The sequence below is a fragment of the Lactuca virosa genome, chromosome 5, assembly GCF_052849685.1.
Source record: "Lactuca virosa cultivar CGN04683 chromosome 5, Lactuca_virosa_CGN04683_v6, whole genome shotgun sequence".
In the NCBI taxonomy this organism is placed as follows: Eukaryota; Viridiplantae; Streptophyta; class Magnoliopsida; order Asterales; family Asteraceae; genus Lactuca; species Lactuca virosa.
In genome coordinates, this window is record NC_136430.1 from 124,636,236 (window position 1) to 124,644,518 (window position 8,283).

Here is an 8,283-nt window from a genome sequence, read left to right on the forward strand (position 1 = left end):
ATACCACTTGTAGAGGTGTACTTGAGAGGTGTAAAAGTGAGTGTGTAAGTGTGTGTTATTTATTTAGATGTAGATCTATGTCCCTTTTTGTAACACCATACATATTCAATACATCTCTTGAACACCCAAATCACCATGTTCAATGTGCAAACTTTAATTCCGCATGCCAAACCATGTTCTTTGTTTCTACAATTGGTATCAGAGCGGGTCTTCAAAATCAAGGTGATTTTTGCAGAACGATTCTCGGTTTGGCAATTTTTCTCACAATTGAAGCAATTTTTGGTGAGTCTCTCTCTATGATCTCTCTTAATCGTGTTGAATCGTACATAGCGTTTTTGATTCATGATCGTTTGACTCATTGGATCAAATTTTCTTTGAAAAACCCACTTGTTATGATCCAATAAATTTTTTTTGATCAATTTCCAATCCAATATCATATCTGTTGTTCGATTTGTGTCTCAATTGAAATTGTTTGGTTAAATCAAGATATTTTCCAAAACTTATTTTGATTCATTTTTGGAATTGATATTGATTATCTTCGTAAGTCAACCAAAATTCATTTGATCTTCATCGTGAGCCCAAATAGGAGGTCCTTTACTGTTCATGCTGGTTAATTTGAGCCCAAAAATCCGAAATTACTATTCATTGTTGATTTAAGCCCAACAATTGAGATATAATTGATCTTAATCCATTTGTGAGCCCAAAAATCGTTTACATCATATGATCACTTTTCTCGTTCCAGATCTTGTTGCACGCATCAAATACTTGTACCATAGAATCATCGGATATCTTAATTTTCCTTTGTTCTTGATGATTTTGATCTGAGTTCGTATCCAGTGAACATGTATATGAATCAAAATCAAATCGTATGTTTTATTGTTAATCAACTGCAACATCGATTCTAAGTCAATCAGATCGAATTTGCATTGGTGTAGACAGTTCGATTTCAATGGTCGCATAAAAGTCGAAATTGAGTTTTGATGTTGAAATCGACGAGTGTGATCTTGCAAGAAGCTTTTTTATCGATTTTTAAAAAGTTTGAAGATTTGATTTTGTTTTGATTTTACTTCTTGAAAATTGATGTCGATTGATGAACAAGATGAATTGGAGTCACTGTTTGTAGGTTTGGGAACGAACAGATGATGTATGTCAATTGTTGATTTGGAGTCGGGAACTCGATGTTGTTTAGATGTCGATGTTGACTGGGATAATTTGGATTCAAAGAACAAAGAACTGGGTAAACGTACGAAAGATGCTCTGATTGAACGCAGGGTTCCTGGATGGTTTATTGTTTGGATATAGATATTTTGGGGCTAAAGAACGAAAGCTAGATTATGTTGATTTCTTGAGAACGAATTCGATTTTGGCTTCATAATGAATTTGATTTTGGAATTGGGGCGTATTGTTCGAATGGTTGGAGTCGATCAATATCTTTGTGGTCGATGTTCTTGTTCTTGAACAAAAAGCGAAGGCTTGATTGAAGAAATTGTTTTGGTGTTTTGGATTTGAACGAAGGGGTTCTGATTTTGATTTTGGAATGAACGATTCGATCGATTGCTGTGTTGGAGACGTTGATGTCGATTTTGATCGATTAATGTACGAAGGGTTCTGTAATGAAAGCAAAGAATGAAGCCTTGGTTATTTGATCAATGAATTGGAGAAGAACTGTGTTAAAGAACGAAGGGTCAATGTTTGTTTACAGTCGATTTGTGATTAGGTTTTTGGTGCTGTGGATTCATACGAAGGGTTGATGATTGAACGAACGAAGAATGGTTACTGTTCATTACTGTTCATATATAAGTCTTCGTATGCTTCGTATGATTGAGAATTTTTCGTTTGATCGGTGACTATGCTGTTTCACACGAAGAGGAGAGAGAAAATGGAAAGGTTGAAATTCGTATGAAGGGGTAGTTTTGAACGAAGGGTATTTGGGAAAAAGAGAATTTCATACGAAGAGTTACATTTTTCGTATGAATTGAAAAAGAAGGCAAAGTTTCATAAATGTTCCTTGAAGTTTCGACTGTTTGACAACTTTCAAGCTCTTCGTATGATAGCCAAATCCTTCGTATGTTTTGTCAAAAAGTCTTCGTATGTTTTGATCAAAAAGCAGATTTTTCAAAAACAGCCCCTGAACCTTCGAATATTTGGCAACCTCATCAATTAATTGAAGTTTCGAATGTTTGACACTTTTCACCCAAATTCGAATATTTTCTGAAATTTCGAATGTTTGGACAACTCTTCGTATGTTTGGTGCATAATGGCAGAATTTTCGAAAATAGTCCCTGAGGCTTCGAGTGTTTGGCGATTCATACCCAAATTCGAAAAAGGACTGTTTTTGCTGAAAATTGAAGAAAATGCATTTCAGGCCCCTGCAGTTTGTGCAAATTAACGCTTTCTACCCAGCATTGAAAAAGGGGGAGAGTTTTGCATATTTGGCTGTTTTGGGCACACCGGGTCACTGCAGAATTTTGAAATTGACAATTTCTACCCATTTTTGAGAAATTTTGTCAAAGGCGATCCGTTAACGAAGCTAAAAATTCAATATTTTTTGAATTTTCCGGATTGAAGCACAAAGTTTATGCCACATGTTAAGGGGGAGTTTTGACACGAAAAATTCCGAATAGAGCACGTTCTCTTTCCTTGAAGGTTTTATAATCAAATTTCGATTATAAAAAGGGGGAGAAGTTTTATATGGAAATTCGAACTTGAATTTTTCATATTACGCGGATTTGAAGACCGAAGTGACCTTGATTTTTGAAGTCTACGAAATGATGCAATTGGATGTTCGAAAATGATGTATTCGAAATGGGTTTGGTTTTATTGAAGATTTTTGGGGTGTGTTTTTATGCGCAACTTTTGGGTGATTATTTGGAGTTAATCATTCGTTGCTGCTCGGATTGTATGGTTTCACATCCTAGAGCCCAAATTGAAGAATCATGGAAGAATTGAAGATTGAAGTTCGTTTCGACATGTGTCACGCTTGAGGCTCGGGTCGCGTAGTTGCTCGATTTTGGAAGATTCGAAGTGGGTCATCCATTCCTAACTTTGAGGGGGAGAATGTTGGGGTGTAAAGTTCTTCATGTATGACTTTGTAATGGTTTGACTCTTGTAGACCCACTTGCATGTGGTGCATTAGCCTTTAGACCCATGTGTTAGTGAGAGTGAGAGAGAGACATGTAAACACCTCTATAAATAGTGGGTTCATACCACTTGTAGAGGTGTGCTTGAGAGGTGTAAAAGTGAGTGTGTAAGTGTGTGTTATTTATTTAGATGTAGATCTATGTCCCTTTTTGTAACACCATACATATTCAATACATCTCTTGAACACCCAAATCACCATGTTCATTGTGCAAACTTTAATTCCGCATGCCAAACCATGTTCTTATGTCACTACAAGAACAAAACTACTTTCTTTCTTCCATGCCGCCGTCGAAGGCCCGACTTAAGACTTTGACTTGGGTCTTGAAGCTGCCAACCTTCAAAGTAGGAGTTCGGGATCTTGTCATGAGCATGCTCCAGAGAAGGCTTTTTCCTTTATTTATCTACCCGTGACCGAGCGAGGATGATCTTCTTCATGATCGGCCAGGTCCGAAAGCTGCAAGAAAAGGGGGCCAGAGAGAAGGTCTTTTCATCACCTCCTTTGGCTCTTATTGGTTCTCTTCACGATGATTGGGCAGGGCCTTCGTTCCCTCTTTTAAGTAGAGAGATGTTCCCGCGGCGAAGAAGTGGAATGATCATCAGAAGGAGGTGAAGGGCTTAATAGCGCCTGGCGGGAATAAGAAAATAAGGAAATTGGGTCGGGTTTGGTCATTCATTCTTGCTTTTTTGGGATTGAAGGATAAATTACAAGCAAGTCGTGTTTGGAGCGAACGAATTACCTCCGTTGAAAAAGAATTTCTTTGGTTATGGCCGATACCTATTGTTGTCAATGAGAAGATCTACCCGGAAAGGGAAAACAAGATCGGATAGTTGGGCAGGCACTCCCCTTTGGGTGTGGCTGTGTATGGATAGGCTAAGGCACCTTAGTGTGCAAGGGGCTAAGTCGTTCATTCAAGGACCGGAGCTTTCATCTGAATTCCCTGATGTTCGAGACCATTATTTCTTAGAGTCGTTGAAGGAAAAAAGCTGGATAGAGAGGCCGGGTAAATGGTCCAAGGGTCATTGTCCAAAGGCGGCTAAGCCCTTTCCGGCAACGTGGAAGAGGAGAGCTTGCTCAGGGAATTCAAATGGGAGACTCTCGTTCGGATGACTGTTGGTATGATGATGTGCTTGATGCTAAAGCTGCCTATTCTCGCTGAGACTCTTGTCAAATCCAATCTTCTTTCTGGAGCACCTATATGAAAGGGAAATCCGGATGAGTAAAAAGGGGCCTTCCTAGTCCTTGAAGTTGTTAGAGTTCATACTTATCGACTTGTGTAGTAATAGAAGCGATCTTCTTTACAGGCGCCTACCACCCCTAATTGATTAAAGAGAAGGGAGTCGCCCTAGTAGCATGAGACGACAACCTTGCATACGAGTAGTTCTGACTCTGAGAATAGAATCTTATCCCCGCCGACTAAGCCCGGACTCTTTCGCATCGCGCTAATTCAGTGCCAGCCGTTGGTGAAAGACCTGCATGGAGCCGAGCCCTTCTCACCTACCTGCTTTGGGGAGAGTTTGATCCGGACAAAACTAGTGGGTGTCGCCTCCTCGAAGCAGCTCCTTCTCGCCCCGATTGATGAAAAAGAAATAGAATTGGAAAAGTCCAAAGAAGACTTTGACCCCGTAAGCTAAACTGGGAATCTCGTACGAAACTGAGAATGTGATCATGACAGCACATCGAAAGAAAGTGGCTCGTGGCTTTCATATCTTGGTAAATAAGAGATCGATCCCGTAGTTCAATCCTGGGAAGGGTCAAAAAGTGTATCCACCCGGTCCGGGGAAGGTGTGTTCAATCCTCTCACGTTCTTGGTCAAGTAATGGCTCTAGCTTCATTCTCGCTTTGGGATCATCTCGCCTTCGTGGGTCTCCGCTTTCCAGCTGCGGAAAGCTTCACTCCTTTCACTGAATGAAGACCAAGGAAAGAACTTCAAATCTTGAACCATTTGGAAAGAACTTCAAATGTTGAACCATTTGGAAAGAACTTCTAATGTTGAACCATTTAGCTATGGATGCTTAGCGGGGGTTGAGAGATCCCTTGTCGCCGACAAAGAAAAGAAGGTAGAACCAATGGGCCCTTAGTCCGCCCCTTATGTAGTACATAGAGGCATCGCGAAGGAGTGAAGAATGCCCCTTTCCTCCCGGAAGAACTGGACGACCAAATACAAGCACTGACTTCAAAAAAGAGATAGCCTACCTCTCTCTCCTTTCTTGCAGCTTACGAACCCCCCGAAAACAAGATTGACGCAGAAAGGTAGCGAACTCTTTTTGCTCAATAGCTAAATAAAGAGAAAGCAAACCACCCGAAGAGGAATGAAAGCTTCAAATCGAGTTCTCTCTAGTAAAGAAGTGGATTTCCTGAAATGAAAATAAGGAAAGGCAAGAAAAAAGTACAGAGGTCTTGCGAGGCGGTCGTTGGGATCGAATCTTCCTGGCAGCGGGCGAGAAGACCTCAGTTGGAGACGGGGCGGCTTTCTCTATTTCACGAAGATGTCATTTTCAAGATAGGATTTTTGGTTGTAAATCAATGTGAGTAGCCCTACTTTCCCCACTTTCAGCTATCCTTTTTCTGCCTTCCACTTTCGAGAGCTAGACCAGACTTCCTTATCTGGCTTCCAGTCTACTAAGGACAACTGGCTCAGACACTGGCTTTGAGTTCGGACTTCCTTCTTTCTATGACCTGATCAGCAGCTGCATGATCCGATGAGCTATCAGCTGAGAGACTGGCTTCTCGGTTGTTAGTAACGACTCAGACATAGCTGCTTACCTTGCTATGGTGAGTTATAGAATCAATTGAGCGATGGTACCTACTTTGCTAATCTAGTTAGAGGACTTCTTTCAAGAAGGGCTTGAATCCAATGAATTGTGTTACCATTAGAATGGTAAAAATGCTAATGCTTAGATTGGTTACAGGAGCTTCTTTGAAAAGAATCAATCAATCAAGCTTGGACCCGTGCTATTTAGAGGCCTCCAAGAACCTGTCCAGACTATCATCTTACTCCCGGAGATGATTGCTTCTTTTACTATTGCTTCTTAGTTCGTATCGCTACAATAGATGAGGCCATTTCATTTATTCATAAACTCGTATGTAGTCAATGAACGGCACCGCTCGATTCTACTGCCTAAGATGTCCCTCCCGGTACCTGCTTGAGTTAGAGTAAGCGGCTCGTAAGACCAAGGAGTTAGCCACCTTCCGGGTGACAGGAAAACTAGACCCAGAAAGGGATAGAGCTCTGAAATAGTGAACTAGGTGGGAACACAATCGATGTGTCACAAGAAGGTAGTGATGAAGTTGGTGATTGTCGCCTATTAGTATTAGAGATGAAGATAGAGGAATGCAAACTAGCTAACTCCTCTATCAGCGGAAAGAGAGAGAGCCAATACATGACAGGGGGGAGAAGTGAAGCAGCTTTCTTAGACGGAGAAGGTTCTTAGTCTAATCGCAAACTGAACCCGTCTGTAACCACAATGACTATATGCTTAACACACCTTCTGATCGATCTTAGCTAATTGACCTATTTTGAATGGGAATTCATCAAGCGGGGTGGAGGAATGGTCAACTCATCAGGCTCATGATCTGAAGACTACAGGTTCGAATCATGTCCCCGCCTAATCACTTGGGATCTTTTTTTGGGTGGTCAAAGTTGTGTTGCCAGCTAGCGAATGTTCGGATGGTGAACAGTTCAGTATCAAGTCTGTAACGAAGCTAGTACGGTTCAATGGTTTTAGAATAATAGTAAACCGGCTAACTGGATCGCCCGGGCGGGGTTGCTCTGACTCAGACGACCCTGAGAAGCGCAGCACTCCGGTAACGGATCCTTTTGCAGGTGAAGGGGCAGAGCGTTCCCCGGTCTCTCTTGGCAATAGTTTACCTTTCTAATGTTCTGCCTGGATGAGTGGGAGAGTAGCCGAATTAGGATATCACTAGTGGCATGGACTGCGCAGGAAGTTGCGATCCTAAAATGAACTAGAAAAATGAACCGCCCATTACCAAATTAGACTCCTAGTTTAATTAACGTCGGCTTATCTGTCAGTCGTGTTGGGTCTGCCGCTCAGTTGAAAACTATGAAACAAGTCTGCGGTAGTTCAAAACTGGAATTGGCACAATTACGTTTATTAGAAGTGGACAATCGAGTGGTTGTACCAGCCAAAAGTCATCTACGTATCGCCGGACCGCCCCCGCCGACGAATAATAGGTACCACCACTCCAGGCAGATTTAGTGAGCCGTGTAATAGGCAGATTTCGGGGGGCACTTGAGTCAGCCGCCGGCGCCCGACAGCGTCTTGACCCCTATCCAATTTTTGGGCCAATTCTCCCTTCGTACTACCAAAAAATGAGATTCTTGCCGAATCCGAGTTTGCTGCTCCAACCATTACCAAACTAATACCTATTCCGTTTAGTACTTCAAGTGCTTCTGTTGCGTATAATGTAAATCCAGTAGCGGATCAATTCCAACGAGCCTTTCAAACTAGTACTTTTTATAATCGACTCTATAGCTTCTTCAATAAACGCTGGTTCTTCGATCAAGTTTTTAATGACTTTCTAGTCAGATCGTTCCTGCGTTTCGGATATGAAGTTTCATTCGAAGCTTTAGACAAAGGTGCTATTGAGATATTGGGCCCTTATGGTATCTCGTACACATTCCGACGATTGGCCGAGCGAATAAGTCAACTTCAAAGTGGATTTGTTGTGCGAAGAGTGCGTTATGACCCGTGGCCGCCTGCCTGGTGGGGGCAGCTCCTCCGTTGTGGGTAAACGGGAAACCCGACTCTACGAACCCGAGGAAAGGCTACACAGCAGTAGTAGGGGCGTTAAGACCGGAGCTTTTTGTAGTGCTAGCAGGAATGCAAGTGAATGAATCCCATCCCCTAGCGAGTAAAGTGCTTACGCCCCTTTAGAGAGAGGGGCGCGCTAGCTCTTGACTAAGAGAATAGGGGGCTGAGAAGCTCTTGCTTGTTGTCTACTTCGCGAGCCTTCACTGCCCCGTTCTGTAACTTACCTTCTTTCGTCCGTCCACGAGGCTGTAAAAAGAGAGAAAGGGGCGGCTATCTAGCGGGAGTCGTTTCGGTTGTATGCCACGAGGTCCCTATGGACAAGGGGACAAGTGAATCATCGCTTTTGGGCGCAGGCAGGCCTCTACCATC